Source organism: Penaeus monodon, chromosome 28 (genome assembly GCF_015228065.2).
Source record: "Penaeus monodon isolate SGIC_2016 chromosome 28, NSTDA_Pmon_1, whole genome shotgun sequence".
Classification (NCBI taxonomy): Eukaryota; Metazoa; Arthropoda; class Malacostraca; order Decapoda; family Penaeidae; genus Penaeus; species Penaeus monodon.
The window spans coordinates 39977681-39977967 of NC_051413.1; positions in this window are offsets into that span (position 1 = coordinate 39977681).

Sequence of the window (287 nt, forward strand, 5' to 3'; positions counted from 1 at the left end):
GCAACCGAAATATCAAGATAATGTTCCGCTATTGACACATTTTCTGTATACAATGTCAATAACCATATATGTCTATGCAAAACAAACATTTGATTTGAATAGGTTGTGGATCTCGTTGGCATTTCTTACTGAAACTCTTGATTGAACAAAACAGTAATACTATCGGGAACTGCATTTACAGATGTTTTTGTATTATATACGTAGCTGTAAGATCACTGGTTATAACTATTGGACAATATAGTACAATGGTGTACGAAAAAATAGGGCACCACAAATATTGCCGTTTG